Genomic DNA, 16,695 nt, shown 5'->3' on the forward strand with positions numbered 1-16,695 from the left:
GTTCCAGTGTGATCACATCCTCACCAACAGAAAGGAGATACTAATGGATGAATACCCTGTTTCCCGAAAATAAGACCTACCCCAAAAATAAGACCTAGTACTATTTTTGGGAATTGCTTAAATATAAGACCTACCCCGAAAAAAAGACCTAGTTGTGACCATTCCCAGGGCCGGTGGTGGCATAAGGGGGTACTTGAAGAGCCGCGGGAGAGAATCAGCGGTGCCAATGAAGCCAGCACTAGAGGAAGCAAGGCGGCAGCGGAGGTAGCAGAGCCGCATAAGCCGGTGCTTCCTCTATAGCGCGGGCTCCTGTCACTGGCGGAGTGATACAAAATGCACTCCGCCTGTGAGGAATCGATAGTGAAAGTGTGCTTCGCTCATTCTGGCCAGTGATTGGTTAGCAAATTGCTCTTGGAAAGGTACGGCACCCCTGATTGCTCTGATCACCATTTTTTTGTACCTGAAGACATGTAGACTGTTGTACATGAATAAGTGTGGATTGTTGTACATAAAAAAAAATAAGCCCAACCCCAAAAATAAGACCTAGCGTGTTTTTTTGAGCCAAAAAAAATATAAGACAGTGTCTTATTTTTGGGGAAACACGGTAGCCCCAAGATGTGAAGGGACAATATCATCGGGTTAAAAGTTTATAGCAAGTTTCCTGTGTCTGAGCATCATTAGAGGATTTATGTGTGAAATGGAAAAGATGGGTTAGCTGATCATGACAGAATGTGCTATATATCCCAGTCCCTCTCCCATTCCCTAAGAAAGATCAGGTTGTCGTTAGACAGCATTGTCAAAAGCATTTGATAGAAAAGTGACACAAGTTTACATGGGGTTCTGAAGCTGCACATAGGGATTCGAAAAAAATAAATGTTTTATATTTGTACCAGACGTGTGGTTATGTATCACATATTTGATGGGTCGATGGACTCTTCACATACAGTATCAACAGACATGGATGGCTGCTGTGAAAAACCCATGAGTACTGGAAGCTGTGTTTTGGATATAAACTGTCTTATTACTGCAAACATCAATTAATCTGCACATTTGGCAGGCTTTCCACAGACTAAGGGCAAGGGTTCTTCAATTAGCGTCTGCCATGTGGATATATGTTACTCGGCTGAATTCAAGAGCACATATTTGAAAGCAAATTGATAATGAAAAGTGTTTATAAGGATCATTACTGCGGATGATAACTCCATAGTAGATCAGCACTTTAATTGTCAATGGAATTGGATGACCTTTTTAAATTTTCTCTTTGCTGTTTAACACTTTCTCATGGTTATACTCTATATCCCAACTATACTGAAAGATGTTTTTTTATATATATTATAATCACACCATAGGGTAAATATCAAGGACACTAAACTTTGTAAATCTAATACGCTGAGTATAACTATTATATATTCACCACTGTATATATGTTACTGTAAAGACTGAGAAGGGAATTTATCAAAACTGGAGCAGACAAAATACAGAGCAGCTGTGCATGGCTTCTTTCATTCATTTTTCAAATCTTAGCTGAACAAACTGAAGAGCTGATTGGTTGCCATGCACAGCTGCTCCAAATTTTGTCTGCTCCAGTTTTTATAAACCCCCAGAGTGTTTTTTGATTTGAACAGAAGACCATGTATTTTAATAGCTTATTATTGGCTGGTATACAGTATGACTGGAGACCTGGTGATCATGTTTTAGAGGATTTTAATATATGTACAGTGAAGCTTTAAAGCGGAACTCCAGGCACACAGCTAAACACACAGATTAAATGAATATATGATAGCTGTTTTGCATGCCAAAGATTCATATTTTTGTTCATCCAGTCTTGAGCTTTACATAGCACTGATACACAACAAAGCACCACCTAGCAGGTCATAAGAGGTGATTTTTCTCTGCTGCAGTGTAGTAACACTTACAGGTTTCCTACCTCCACCAACCTGTGATTGGATAGTGAAAGAAGAAAAAGCAGACTGATGAGCTAATCTGTCTATCACTCTACTCTTTACTCCTATCAGCATGCTCCTTGCACTGCAGCACAATTGGCTCTACTTTTTGTGTCTTTTCCTTCCACCCAGTCCGAATGTGGTTGTACCGGAACTGCTTACAGGAACTTTCACTAATCGCATTTAATTTGTGTATTTTATTTGCCTGGAGTTCAGCTATGCATTTTATATGCCAATGCAGGCTGTATATTAGGTTTATAACAATATTTTGATTAATGTGATTTTGTGTCACTTGATCTGAATAGAGGTCCTTTTTTGGTGGGGGGAGTATATAATAAAAGTGACAATGGGCATATGATGATATGTGTGCTCTTATCTTAGGCTTTTTATTTAAAATATTTGAAAAACAGTGCAGGTTCATTTAATGGCTGAGCCAGTGGATTTGTCAATCTTTTGGCACTTACCATGGGACATCGTCTCTCTAAACGTCTTCTAAAAGCACTTTTTAGTTTGACGTGAATGATTTTTATTTTCAATTAAAAAATAAAAAGTAAAATGAGAACAATCAGCCTATTTTTCTATATGATTTTAATCAGTGTCTGAAATGTTTCGAAATCCTTGATAGCCATGATAATTCTTGTTAATCATAAAATCCTGACATTGGTGACAATGATCACTTTTATTAATCATATAAGATGTTGTAAGCATTCATTACTAACCCATAAGCAGTCGTATTATCAGGCTGTCCTGTATATGACTTTCCTCTCTATTTTAGTCACATTGTCACACTCTTTTCTTCTGGGCTGTAATTCCATTCCACATGTTTTTGACACTTTCCAACTATGTAAACCTTCAAATTTCATTCCACATGTCATTTGGAACTCCAACTATGTAAACCTTGAAATGTCATTCCACTTGTCATTTGGAACTACAACTATGTAAACCTGCAAATGTCATTCCAAGTGTCATTTGGAACTACAACTATGTAAACCTTCGAATTTCATGGGATTGTACACGCCATCAGCCACCCTCACCCAAATTGGGTTAAAAATGTATTTGTTATAAACTTTCATTCAAGAGTAAACTTAGATAACACAATCAAAATAACCAAGACCAAGAAAACCATAACCAAAATCCCTTAGTCTTTAAGACACAAGCCTCCAAACTTAACCAGACCACTAATGCATTTACACACACTTTCCGCTCCCTACGTGGGTGACATTACCCCATGAAGGTGGACTGTGAAAAAAGGAAATAAAGGGGGGAGGGCGGGGAAAAAAACAGTGTCCATATGTAGTTGATAGATCCCTAAGGGGTCTGGTAACAGCTGCAATATAACAGAATATAGAAAGAGGAACAGGCACACACATTGAACAGCTCTTTTCCCTCCAAGATTTGAATCACCAATCTGATGGTTGCTGGTTGAGAAATTCTGTCTAATAACAGTTGTATCCATGTAGCTGTGGCCACTTCACAGTACACCTTTTGACTGGAAACTTGGATTACCTCACACCTGAAGAAAGAACAGAAAGAACCAGAAAGCAGCCAAAACAGCTTAAACCAATGCATGGCATCTATAATTAACAAGGTTAAATAACTACAATAAAATGTGTACATTAAGGGTGGCAAGGGGTGACAATCCATTGGGGTCACTTCTTAAGTTGCTGTGATCCATATATTACACATGTCATTTGGCACCCTCACATTTTGTAAACCTTCAAATTTTATTTTACATGTCATTTGGCATTCTCCGACTTTGTAGACCTTCAAATTTCATTCCACATGTCATTTGGCATTCTCTAACTTTGTAGACCTTTAAATTTCATTCCACATGTCATTTGGCATTCTTCAACTTTGTAAAACAACAAAAGGGAAGTTCCAAATGACATGTTACATAGTTACTGTGTAACTATGTAACATGTCATTTGGAACTTTCCAACTTTATAAACCTTCAAATTGTATACCACATATCATTCGGAACTTTCCAACTTTGTAAACCTTCACATTTCATTCCACATATTATATAATTATATTCCACATTATATATGTGTCCAACCAGTCTTCTTATTCATCTTACGATGGAGGAAAAAACTGAACTTACAGGACCCACGTTAGGTCAACGGGAGTCAGATATAAGCAGACATGTCCATTTAAATCCGATGACCTCCGATCTGCCAAAATCAAGTCCACCAAAATAGAACTCTATTCTGTTTTGTTTTGTGGACCTAGACGGTGTTGGAGGTAGTTGGTTGTAAACAGATCCACATCCGTTTAGATCTGGCTGCCCATAGATTAACATTGGTTTTCCGATCAGATCTGCCTGAAAAACTGATAGGTGGGCCTGATCAGAATGCCAGTGTGAAAGGGCCTAAACTTACTGCGTAAGATGATGGAAGATGTTTTAATGTCATCAATTGTCCAGTGTTTTCAGTCCATTTCCTGGAAGGGTCAAACAAATTACAATTATTCTTCAATTGTTGTGAGTTGCATTTACATGCATTGCATTACTTTAAAATATATACATGCTGATTCCCATCCCTGGCCATATCTTCCGCATTCTCCAACGCAGGATACTCGCGTTCATCTGGGGCAACTCCCGTCCCCGACTCAACCGAAAACTGCTATATCGCCCCAAGCTATGTGGCGGTCTGGCAGGTTCTGATCTTCGTGCGTACTATACGGCTGCCACCATTGCCCCCCTAGCCCTCTTGCACTCAACAACCGAGCTCCCGCTTTGGGCGTGTTTGGACATGGTGGACTGTCACCCCCTGCCCCTCACGTCCCTGCTATGGCTATCCCAGACCGATCGCCCTACTACTCTCAGCCCAATCCTTCAACACTCCCTGAAGGTGTGGGACGGAGTTCTGTACTCCGGCAACCTGATGTCGCCTCATCTCCCTTTACTACCCTGGCTCACCTCTCCATTATTCCCCCCTGGTGTCAGTGACCCTCACTCGTTCGCTTGGTGGTCTCGTAACGATCTGACCACGGTTCACTCCCTAATCTCGCTCTCGGGCGTGAAGTCGTTCCAGCAGCTCCGTGCCAATAGATCCATCCCCCTTCAGGAATGGTTCCGTTACACCCAAATAAGCCACTTTATTAATTCGCTCCTGAAAAACACCTCAGCTCCATCAAGAATGACCCTATTCGAGCACTGCTGCAACTCAGATCCGCACGCCCCGGGTGTCATTTCTTTGATCTACTCTTCTCTGGTGACTTCCGCATCTACCACCCTTGCCCCCTATCAGCGTCAGTGGCATGAGGAACTGGGCAGATCCCTAACTTCTGAGGACTGGCAGCATACCTGGTCAGCGGTGGCCTGTTGCTCCCGCAATGTACTTGCCCTAGAGAACTCCTACAAAGTGATGTACCGTTGGTATTACACGCCTGCCCGTCTGGTGAAATTCATTCCCTCCTACTCTCCGCACTGCTTCCGGGGCTGTGGCGCACCAGGCACCATGATCCACATTTGGTGGACGTGCCCCCGGGCGGCACACCTCTGGAATCGGGTCTACGACTTACTCAACTCTCTTTTTCAACTCACCTTACCAAAGGAACCGTGTGAGGCATTGCTGCTACAGCCAGTTCCACAGTTATCTCGTTACCAGAAGCACCTTGTGTCCCACATCTTTGTCGCCACCAAAATGACAATCGCCAGAGCGTGGAAAACCCCGACTCTGAGCTTCAGGGAAGTCAAAAATCGCATAGATGATATACTGGTCAATGAGAAACTGACTGCGGTTCTGTCCGACACCCATGACCGCTTCCTACTGATTTGGCAACCTTGGATCGATTACTCTAAGCCACCGTCCTTCGATCCGCAGCTTCTCTCCATTTAGAGGCTCTGTACTTCCCACCCCCTCCTGGTCCCCCTCCCTAGCCCATCACCCTTCCTTGTCCTACTCCCCACTTGTTCTTTCCCATTCCCGGTCTCTCCCTCCTCTACTTCCATGCCCTCTTCCTTTAATCCCCCTGTTGCTCTCCCTACACCGATCTGTGCTGTTTGACGTCCCCCGTACCATCTGCACCGGATGTCTCGGTGTGGGGGACCGTCCACCTCATTGCTCTCTACTCCATGATACCCAGGGTCCGGACCTGATAAGCCCCCCCTATGATGCTCCCTTTCATGTCATCTTAGGTCCTACCCACTATAACTGGACAGCACTGCCCTCTTTATACGCCTATAATGATCTTTGACACTTGTTTCGTTGATTAGTTTTACAGTTTGCAGGGCGCTGCACAATGTTATGACTGATAACTTTCATTTTGTGTTCCTTGTTGCTGGGCTTGCATGCCCTATTTCTGTTCTCTTATTGATTGTAACCTTTATGTGAAAACAAACATTATAAAAACCAAATAAAACCTTTGTGAAAGAAAATATATACATGCTGCATTTTAGAGCAACTCGGTGCAACACATATCTCCACAGTGTTTTGATGTGAATGAGGCACATAGAAAGCAATTGTTTTCTATGTGCCCTTGTAGTGACCTCTGTTGATTCCTTGCCGAAAAATGAAGGTCGCTGCACTTGGTGTGAATGAACCCTAAATACACTCAGCCAAGATATACCTGTACGGGCCTGTTCATACTAGGTACTGGCGTTTTTTCTGCACCTGACCAACAGCAGTCACCGCTAGGGCATATGTGTTCTGGTCACACAACAATGTAATTGTGCTGAAAAGAAACCAAAAAAAGGAAACAGTGCCTTGCATTGTAACAACATAAAGCACCCTGGCTAACTTCCACCACCTAGTGGACACTAGATGCATAGTAAAATGCTGTGTTTTACTGTGCAGCTCGTGCAAACAAGCCATCAAAGAAGACAGTATGTACTTATCTTTTCCTGCTACCTGCTCTGGCCTGCACTGTTCATGAGAAATCTGCCCCCCATGAAGTCCACACGGAAACCAACAGTTCTGAGGGTGTTGATTACCTTGGTTCACTCAACTCTCACTGATTCCTACTGCTGACCTTCACATCAATAATGTGTCCAATAGTGACATTGAGGTCAGAAGGAAGAACCAGTGAGAGGTGAGGGGGACCAAGGAGATAAAGATTTTGGAAGTGTTGGTTTCCCTGCGGACTTTGGAAGATGATTTCTGAGGAACAGAATTATTGTCAGGAAGCACATGCAGCAAGAGAGAGAAGTACCTGTCTTCTTATACAGGCATATCTTGTCTGAGTACATTTATTATAGTGACAGGGTCCCTTTAAACTTTCTCTATTCAGTATGTGGCCTGTTTACCAGTGGTCTGCTTATGATAGATGCAGTTGCTAACTGTCATATGTTAAATGTACTTGTACTGATCATTTTAAGTTAATAGTGTGATTGTTGATGATTCCAGTTCTGAGTCACCTAAATGTAATCTTTATATCAGTCACTTTCAGTCATAAAGCATTATGTTTGGCCACAGAGTGTCAGTATAGTCCTACAGACAGCAGACAACCCATCATTAAACAATATACACTGTAACGTCCTGGCTTTCTTTTCTTAGAAATCTGAGTTGGACCAGGTTTCCTTGGCAACCACAATAAATGTTACTCAGTTTTCTGCTTAGCACATCCTGATATAGGGGAGCTTTGAGTCTGCTGTCAGTTTATACAAATTGTATTTGAGTTGTATTTGAAATTTTACATAATGAAGTTTCATTCTCTCTCTCTCATATCTGATTATGCTTGCAATAACTGCAATTTAATAGGCGAACAACCTTCTTTTTTTTAAACCGAACTGGACAATTCTCAAGATCTAGGTAGTTAAATCTCCTCGCAATGGACAGACTGGCTCTTGAATTCCATAATAATTTGACCATCCCTGAATATAGATAAAGCTTTACATTATCTAATTAAAACCTTCCTTGAATGCCCTTCTGTATACAAACACAAATGGTAGAAACGTCGTTTTCTGGATGAGATTTGGGCAGATTGGCCTGTTTTATAATAGATTTCTATATTAGTTTTCAATACAAAATCCTTTATGAGTCACTGCCCAAAACTACAGCCAGTAAAACTACCTTGAATGATAGTTTTGGTCAGTTTGCAGCATTGTTCTCAGAGGGATAATTGGGCTATGGGCAGGTAATTTCTAATAAACCTAATTTTGCACTCACCCTTTTCTTCTTTTATTAATCCTGTTAATGTACAGAGAGCTGTAGATATAATACTTTTCAGCAAGGGTCCCTGAGACTTGAATATTTTAAGGTTTCCTCCTGGGTAAAGGGTTGAGAAAGGCTGCTCTAAGCTTTTTTTTAATAAATTCTTTATTTTATATTTTAAAAGCTTTGACTGTGATCACAAGAAGAGAAAAACAAGTGCATAAGTAGCAAATAGTTGCTCTCTCGGGCGGTCATCAAGAAAATACACCAAATGCATTGCGATGTATATGACAAAGTAAACAAAATAAAATATTTAAAGCATTGAAAAAAATAAAGGGAGGGTGTTCCCCTGCTCAGCTAGTCAGTGACCCGTAAGTATCTCAAGAGGGGGACATATAAGTGTCCAAGTGCTTATGAGCGCATCTGTAGATCCGAGGGATGTGTGTGGGGGGGGAAGGGACTTCTATCCCTAAGTGAAACGACATCCTGTCAATAGCATGCATAAGAGATGTTGTTCAAAAGCTCTAAGCTTTTGACACATCATATCTGTTAAAGGGAATGGTCGGCAAATCTAAATTGTAATCCTCCAGACTTTTGGTTATATGAGCAGCAGAAGAGGGAGCCTAAAGCAGAATTTCCTCCTTTAAAGGTGAATGTTCCTGCTTTGCTGTTACTCTTTAATTATCCATTAACATAAGACTGTTAAATTAGTCATTTTTGTTACCAGCGTAGTGGCCTAGTGGTTAGTGCTTCTGCCTTGAAGTATTTCCATAATTGGTTTGAATCCCAGCAAGGATACCATTTTCATGGAGATTGCATGTGCTCCCTGTGCTTGCATGGCACATACTCTAAACACATGCCCATACTCTAAAGACATGCTGGTAGGGTAGTTACCTGGTGTCTAAATTGGCCCTAGTAAGTATGTGAGACAGGAACCTTAGATTGTAAGCTATTTGAGGGCAGGGACTGCTGTAAATGTACAGTATGCAAATTGATGACGCTATATAAATGTCTGTACTAAATAAATATAAACACTTGAGTACATCAGCTTTAACTATCTGAGACAAAAGTAATGCTTAGCCAGTCTGGGAACACACTGTAGATGTACTAAGATCTACACGTTGTTTGAAAGAAATGAAAAAAGTTTAATGTAATGAGAATACCGTACTATGTTTGGCTGGTGTAAAAAAACCCAGGAACAAAAACATGCTTGTTTTAAAGAATATTTGTGTACATCTGGCAATGCTACTTTAGTTTGGGAATATTTGCAAGAATGCGTTGGTCAGAAGTGGACATTAACTTTATCTACAGCCGTTGAACCTGAAGCTGGTGTTTGGGGGACTGGAGTTTTAGGGTACTTTACCACGGACAGACTGAGGTACCTGTGAGAAAGAGGACCACAACAAATATTTGGATAATTGGGAATTACAAAGAACTGTATATTGGAAATGGTTTAAATGGTCATGGTTAAAAGAGAACGATGAGGTAAGTGTTTTTCCCATAGTTCTCTTAAGGGTCACGGGTGGACATATACTAACCTCCTCCCGTGACCCAAAGCTCAGTATATCGTGAGATACAGCTTGCGATATACTGAGAACGCCACGACATTATTGTGGAGATCCACCCAGCTGCCTGAGTGACAGTTGGCTCTGCCTATCTAGAGGCAGAGCCAGCTGTACCCGCGTCTCCCCTCCAGTCAGTTATGGAGGTACAGATCGGGGAGGGGGGGAATCCCTGAAGGGAGCCGTGACTGAAAGTCACAGCTCTCTGCAGGGACATGATCGAGAAGTGCGCGAGCAGCGGTATGTGTTAGCCATATCCCGATCTTTTGAGCCAACGGGTGACAGTTTCATTGTCACACGTCGGCTCAAACTATGAGCATGAGTGATTTTCACTCACCTCATAGTTCTCCTTTAAATAGAGTCTGAGCCTACTCGTGGGCAGGTCCACCCCTGTACAATACCACCACAAACAGACCTATATGCCTCTCTGCTTGCCATGGTTGTGTTAATGCCATCAGATCTGACCCAAGGCTGAGTTCATAAAAACTGAAGCAGACAGTTTTTTTATAGCATTCAGTCAGCTTCACTCTTCAGTTTGTTCAGTTAAAGGATGAGTTCACCTTCTGCAAAAATTAAAGAAATGCATAATGAATAATATATATACAAAATATGCATTTCTTTAATATTTGCATCCAAGCCTGGAAAGCATTTAAATTGTGATCACTTGATCACAGCTGCAAAGCTCAGACTTCTGCACATTCTCTCCCAGGCAGAGCTCGTACTGAGGTTTCAGTTAGGAGAGATAGGGGAAGGACAGCTGGGCTTCAAACTGCATGAAATCACCTCGTACAGCTTCCATTCCCCAAAGTATGCTTTCTCTCTGAAGCTAGTGAAAGGCCTTAGTTGGCAGGATTGTGCACAGTGTAGACTTATCACCTAGGTTTCTCACTTGCACATGATGAGGGGCTCAATGGTTTGTGTCTGCTATGGAGGAAAGAACATTTGTTGTTTTCCAAGATCCTAAATAGGTTTTTTATGGGTCCTGGATCCCAAAGTCTTTGTAGAGCTTTAGGTCCAGTCTTAAGTCCACATCTTACCTGTTGGCCAGACCTTAACAATAGTCTCAGCTGTGCATAGGCCTTTGTATATCTGAGCTGACTTGTACTAGAGGCTCTCTCTACCACTATTTCTGCTGTGAGAGCCTGCAGCTGGGTGAAAAGGCTGACTGCTTGCAGAACACTAAAAGGTACGGCTTGTTTTTGGGAACACATTAGGGGATGCCCTGCTAGTCAGGGACAGACTTGCATTTAATTAGTGGCTCGGACAAGCAGAATTTTTGTTTTGTTGCATGTTATGGACTTGCTGCTGCAATGATTTTATGTTTGTGTACTGCCTTGCTGAATTAAAGTGAAGGACAAACCTGTTTGGACTGTTCCTGGATGTCCCTCTCTCATGCGGCTGCCAATACCAGTTGAGCCTGCCCCCCTTAATAGAGCATCTCATAGGTTTCAAAAGATTAAACCACAATACTAGGGTTTATGCAACATATGGTACCTTTGTTAAAGCAGAAATTTGTAAGAAATGTAGGATGACACCTACTGTGAAGGATTCTTTCTTCTTACTAACTTCCTAAACTTTACATTGAGCTGCACATGTGCAGGGATATATGAACTCCCATGCACGTGCATGGGATTTATGCCATCCTGGCCAGGCAAATCAAGATGGCTGATGATCCTGAGCCCGGAATCTGGAAGACATTGGATTGCCGGAAGGGAGGTGAGTATAGTTATTTTTAAGGGCCTGTTCACACTACAACATCGGGGTGCTTCAATGCGTGTATTTCTGACTTTACAGCACACTGCGATAGGCAGCCTCAAAATAAATGAAAATTTATCACAGGCTGCATTCTTTTGCAGCACATATGCATTATGGTGGTGAGCTGGGGTGTTATTAAAAATGCACCAACACATATGGTACGTAACTGCACCATAGCGGTAAAACAAGCTTTCTACTGAGCATTAGTACAACATACAAGTGTGAACAGACCCTAAGGTGTCAATATGTAAAGAGGCAGTATGACCTTATCGCAGTCATACCACTGCTTTTCAATAAATAAATATTCCAGCACATTTTAAAATGTGCTTTCCAAATGTGCTCTCTTCTTTGCTTGCTTCAGGAATTCCTGAAATTAGCACAATGGTGTCCTGGAGAGCAGTAGCAGTTAACCCATTGATTTTTAGGAGTTGTTCCTTAATGCTATTTTAAAATTCATACGTCTTTATAAAGAACATATGTATCCTATCTTAAGATCATACAGATACAGTTTTAAAATGTTCTCTGATGTACTTCTAGGACAACTTCAGTACGCATCTGACAGCTACATCTTACTTGCTGTCAGTTATACCCTCTAGGAGCACAAACTCTCAGATGGAATATAACTCTGTCAAATATATCTTTAAGGATGTCAAATTTATCTTCAGTTGGGGATGCACTGTAACTTAACAAACACTTACTGCATGTCTTGAATGGAGGTGATATTTAGCAAGAACACAAAGACAAATTTTCGAGACAAGTTTATTTATTTTGTTTTTTTATGCAATGTCAACAAAATCCAACAAAACTCTGTAAAATGAGTAGATCATTAACATTAGATAAACTGATCTGCAGAATCACCATCTGCAACAGTTGGGGAGATTTGCTAAGGCTGGGTTCACACCTGAGCGTTTTTTTATGATCGTTTTTGAGCTCGTTTTTTTCGCGTTTTTTCGTTCAGTGAAACGCACCTTTCACTGGTGGTATGATTTTTTTCCCCTTTATTGTCTCTATTTTTTTTTTTGTTTCACTTTTAAACTTCCCGCCGGCTCCGCCCCCCTGCGGGATGGAACCCGGAAGTCGTCAGCCGCCGAAGACACAGCGGACAAGGTAAGACCTGTACGCTGCATTCCCGAGTGTGGCTCGGGGTTACCGCTTTGTTAACCCCGATCCACACTCGGGTATACCAATGGAAACGTGTGGCAAAATGCCCCAAAGAAGCTCCTGTACTTCTTTGGGCGTAGGGCGTCTTCCAGCGCGTTCCTACGCGCTGTAAAATGCCCAGGTGGGAACCATGCCCATAGGCAATCATTGGTTTTCACATGGTGAGCGTTTTACAGCGTGTAGGAACGAGCTGTAAAACGCCCAGGTGTGAACCAGGCCTAAGGGAGCAGTTGCATGAAGTTTTTGCAATCCATGTCAGAACACTTCATTCTGTTTTGCCTCCTCAGGTCCCCACTTTCTAGGAAGACCTCCCCATAATGCCTTCCAATTAGGTCCTCCTGCCCTTTCAGGAGTCAGTCAGTAGCGCTGCAATGGTTGAGATCATCCTTTTCAATCTTTCACACCACAATATTTGTTTGAAATTATTCGAGTGGATTTTTGTGCCAGAATGGATTGTCACTTTTTGGAGGAAATCATTTTCATATAATTTTGTGTACTCAGTTTCATAGAACACATTCTTGTTTTATTGAAACGATCATTATATTTAATGATCCTATCAAAGATCATAATGTTTAATGATCATATCATTACAAATACAGTATATGTCTGTGAGGAATAGAGATGAACAGAAAAAGAGAACAAAGCTGTGATGCAAAAACCTGAAAGATACTTACTGCCTAACAGCGTGAGGGTCTAAAGCTCTGGAGTTGGTAACTAACATTGTGAATCTGTGACTCAAGGCTGTATATTGTTATTGAAGATACAAGATGTACTTCCGGTTCCGGCGCCCGATGCTCTAGTCAGAGGACACAGGAGCTCCGTCCCGTTGCCTCTCTCCTACCTCCTCAAACGAAAAAACTCAGCCGCCGCTGACACCCGCTGTGGAGCCGAACATCCGCCCGACATGGACCGCTTCTTGGAGCGCCAGCCGCGGGCACGAAGGTCTCTCACGGCTGCCCATTCTAAAAAAAAAAAGATACAAGATGTTTGTTAAACCATTTAGTAGTACAGTAAACTCTCAGTTATCCAGTATTCAACTAACCAAAACTCTTATCTAGCCAGAAAAAAAATCCACTGTTTTGCTTATCTGCGGCATGTATTATCCTGGAAATGATCGTATGTCTATTTGTCTTAATTTGGCTTAAGTGTGCGTGTGTCTATTTGTCTTAATATGCTTTTGAATACTGCATTTCAATATTAATATGAAGTCAATACAGAGTTAATGTTATAATATAGTATAGTATGGGGTATGGCATTAGTTAGGCCTACTTTTAATAGTAACTCTCAAGCAACCAGAAACTACATTTATCCAGGATCTACCAATCCCTGTGGATGCCGGATAAGGGGGAGTTTACTGTATATGCAAAAAATTGGCTTGTAGGGGTAAAATTAAAAGCTCTTTCTTTAACTCAGTAATGTTTAATGTAAGTAATTTAGCCTTTGTAAAATATGTGCCAATCTTGTTTTTTGATCTAAGTTGTAATACAAGCCTTTGTTGCACTGTAGTTTGTTTCACAAAGGTGCCTATGGTGTTCCTGATGGTGTCAGTATGGTACTGATTGTATATCTGTGGACAATTCTTTAGTGATGTCAGTACAGTACTGATTGTATATATGTGAACATGTTTCTGGTGGTGTCCTTACGGTACTGATTGTATATATGTGAACATGTTTCTGGTGGTGTCAGTATGGTACTGATTGTATATCTGTGAACATGTTTCTGGTGGTGTCAAAACAGTACTGATTTTATATCTGCGGATATTGTTCTGACACTTGTGACTTCTAATGTGATAAAAAAATATTAATTATGTATATTATATTACAATTAATTTATATTAGTATAATTTATTAATTTATATTATATCATAAATATGCTATTCCAAAAAAGCATAGTATGGGTCTTCTCTATGACCTAAACGGACACATGTAAGCCAGATCTTACTTTGCCATCCCTGTAGAATTGCTTCATTGTGATTATTCATCACATTCACATGTTATAATTGCCCATGGAAATTGTATGGCAAAAAGTTGTTAAACATTTATTAGAGGCTGGGAGACAGACTTTAGTGCATCACCTGAGTGTAAGTTTGTAAGACACAAATTACATTTGACAGGGTTTCTAACATTACCATACTTTACTAGACAAAAGTATTTTTATTTCTGTCTGTGTTGGCGTTGGAGATTTACCTTCACCTTTACTGTCTAGTAACCTTAAAGAGAGCTTAGATTGTACACTTCTTATGTTATGGGGCGCTCTGAAAGGCGTAAGGTGCCCATACACTTTACAACCCTCGCAAGACATTTGTCTTGCGAGGGTCGTAAAGTAATTTAAAAAACGTACGATCTGCCCATCTTGGACAAGCAGATCGTACTTGCGATTATCGCAAGCCCGACCCCCTGAGGGGCGGGCTTCCGATGAATGCAATGAGGGGCGGGCTTCCGATGACTGCAAACGGGCAGCACACCGGCCCGTTCGGCAGATCCCCTTTAATTGCCAGACTTCATTGTCATCATATTCTGTGTTCCAGCTCCACAGTGTGAATACAACTATCAAATAACAGAGTCCTGTAGTTAGGAGGAAAGTAAACTGCTACAGGGCTCTGTTATTTAATTCAGTAGCTGAGAGATAGCGTGTGTTATCATCATAAGGAAGAACAGTTGAAAGGGCAGCACCTGTCAGACCTGAAATGACCTGTTAGCTTGTAGAAAAGAAACTAGTTGAGATAAGTATTAAAAGAGTAGTCTACTGAGTTGTAGGAATGTTATAGCCAGCTTGCAAAAATAAAAGACAATACAGAAATGAATACAATGCAACCTTGGCAACAATTGCTGAGAAGTAAAATTGACATGTGAGAGAGAAAAAAAGCCAACAAAAATGCTTAAAAAAGCTGTTGCAAACTATTTTGTAATACTCATGTAATGTGCTGCTCAGTAAACACTCCAAACACGTCTAACGAAATTATTATTATTATTATTATTTTTTAATAGCCCTTAAACTTTCATTATAAACTACTGAAATTCAGTTATGTTTTCTCAGCTTTAAAATATTTATTCAAACCTAAAGACTAGCAATGTGCACATTAGTGGAATAAGCATTGTTCTTGCCCCCAGCCCCCTTCAAACTGTATATGCCTGGAGAAGACAGAATAGTTTGAGTGCTCCATTTCTGCCTTGTTACATGTGGAGCAATGCATAAAACTCCTTTATGTTTTCAGGAAAAGGACTGACAATGACAAAAACATTAAAAGAATGGAGCAAGAGAAGGTGGGTTTAGGCCTGCCATCCCTCTTGAGGAGCACTCCAAGCAAAGGACAACAGAGATGCAGCAGCATCTTTTGAAGGGCCAGCAGCTGGTTCTTTTTGCAAGCTGGGCCTCAGTGAGCACTACAAAGATCATTTGTTAGGCTGCACTTGCTTGACGAGAGATCAGGGAACATTGGGCGTCAGCTGCAAGTTTTTGGGGAATTTTGGGAAATTATGTGGTGAATGGGCCAGATATGTCTGTGATTCCTCTACTTTGCCAGTATAATCTTTCTTCTCCCAGGCACTCAACATCCAGTTGTATGTTTGTACATGTACTTATTTAATTATAGTCAGGACACTGGAGAAAGAGCAGACAACAGCAAAAATTAAACTTAGAATCCTATGATCATAGAATGCCCATCTTTCCACACATACAGTCCATATAAAGAAGACAAGTAAGCCTGAAGGGAAAGGTAGAGATGAGGCGACATGGAGGTTCCACCTCCTTCCTTCCCTCCTTCACCTTTTCCTCCTTTTATGTGATTATGGCATGACAAGAGGCACTGGGGAGATGTTTTCTTTTTCAGTGGCTCATCATCTAGGACTTCTGCATCATTTTGTCCCCTTTTCGTTAAATAGGTGACTAAATAGGTGGACTCGCAGAGATTAATGACACAATCCCTCTTGTGTTCCTCCTAGAGAGCACATGCGTTCTTGGCCTTGGCAGTCCAACATTAACATATTCCTACCATCCCTTTATTACAATTATTTTCATTATATACTGTACATATTTACCATTTTAATGTTTTAAATGTTTAAAGAACCCACATATTAAAGTTGTGTTCTGTTTGTGGGAGCATGCAGAGGAATGTGACCCCTGTAGTGTGTTCCATGGCACATGCTAAGGATATGGATATGAAAACAGAATAGTGGCCCTGAC

General features: G+C 41.1%; 1 protein-coding gene across 1 annotated transcript in view; it reads left to right on the forward strand.

Moving 5' to 3' along the window:
* SMPX (small muscle protein, X-linked) overlaps window positions 1–16,695 on the forward strand; it is a 73,705-nt gene that overhangs the window by 45,309 nt on the left and 11,701 nt on the right. The gene's annotated exons all lie outside the window — the stretch shown is intronic.

Source organism: Nanorana parkeri, unplaced genomic scaffold, assembly GCF_000935625.1.
Source record: "Nanorana parkeri isolate BGI_ZX_2015 unplaced genomic scaffold, ASM93562v1 scaffold577, whole genome shotgun sequence".
Lineage (NCBI taxonomy): Eukaryota > Metazoa > Chordata > Amphibia > Anura > Dicroglossidae > Nanorana > Nanorana parkeri.